The sequence below is a fragment of the Trichechus manatus genome, unplaced genomic scaffold (genome assembly GCF_000243295.1).
Source record: "Trichechus manatus latirostris isolate Lorelei unplaced genomic scaffold, TriManLat1.0 scaffold00150, whole genome shotgun sequence".
Taxonomy (NCBI): domain Eukaryota; kingdom Metazoa; phylum Chordata; class Mammalia; order Sirenia; family Trichechidae; genus Trichechus; species Trichechus manatus.
The window spans coordinates 4,979,008-4,980,146 of NW_004444086.1; positions in this window are offsets into that span (position 1 = coordinate 4,979,008).

The following is a 1,139-nucleotide window of genomic DNA, read 5'->3' on the forward strand; positions in this document are numbered from 1 at the left end:
TACAAGTTATTGTTACTCTACATTCAATCTTAGGGCCCAATCATGGCTTTTACATGTAGCAGGTAGAATGCACTGCTGTGTGTAGTATTCCAGGGCAGCTGTTTCTGCTTCTTAGCTGTTAGTACTGCTTTTGTTATAATGAAGAATACTAGTAGTGGTAATTTTCCTGAGATTCAAATTCCTTTAGTTTTATTTATTTGGCCTATCAGTACTGCTTTTGCAGTAATTAAGAATGCATTGTAGTGGTAACTTTCCTGAGATAAAAAAACCCTTATTTATGTCAGCTGCTAAGTACTGCTTTTGCAGCAAGGAAGAATGCATTGTACCATGTTTTGAAAAGTTTCATAAAAAATAATAAAAGGCTAAGAAGAAAGAGACTAGAATAAAACCTATGTGCAGTCATTGCCAGGTGTCTTCATGTTTTACTTCAGGTTTTGCAAATTTTCAAGAAAAAAAAAAAGATTTTATCATTAACTCATATTGGCAGGATTTACTATGTCCAACATCCTCTGGGACATATGGGATCCCAGATATTGGGTATCATAATCCATAACTCATAACAAAAATTCTGAATTGATCCTTTAATCAGCATGCCTTCGTTAGTGAAAACACATAGTATCAACAAAAAATTTGAGGGAGAAGATAACTGGGTCTTGAAAAGGATAATTTAATCATCAGAATAACATCTACATGTGGGTATCATGGTTGCTATTACTCATTTGAAAAAGCAGAGTTGCAGAGTCATCTATTCTCACCATACTGGTGATGGATTCATTCATTGTCCCTACTGTCCTCATGAGTTCCCGTCCATCTTTGGCACCATGAGGGATCCAGAATGCTGGTGGCTCTGTACTACTGAGGCCACAGGAGCAGGTAGTGGCAGAGGCTACTTGTCTTAGCCTGGATTCTCTAGAGAAGCAAAACCAGTAAAGCATAAATATATATATATAGAGAGATTTATATCAAGGAAACGGCTCACGTGGTTGTAGAGGCTGGAACATGGGTCAGGCTGGAGGCTTCTCCTGATTTGTGTAGCCACAGGGGCTGATGAACACAAGATTGGCAAGTTAGACAGCAGGACTCTGGCTAACAGGTTATGAGGACCGATGAATCCAAAGATGGCAGGTGAGCTGCTAGCT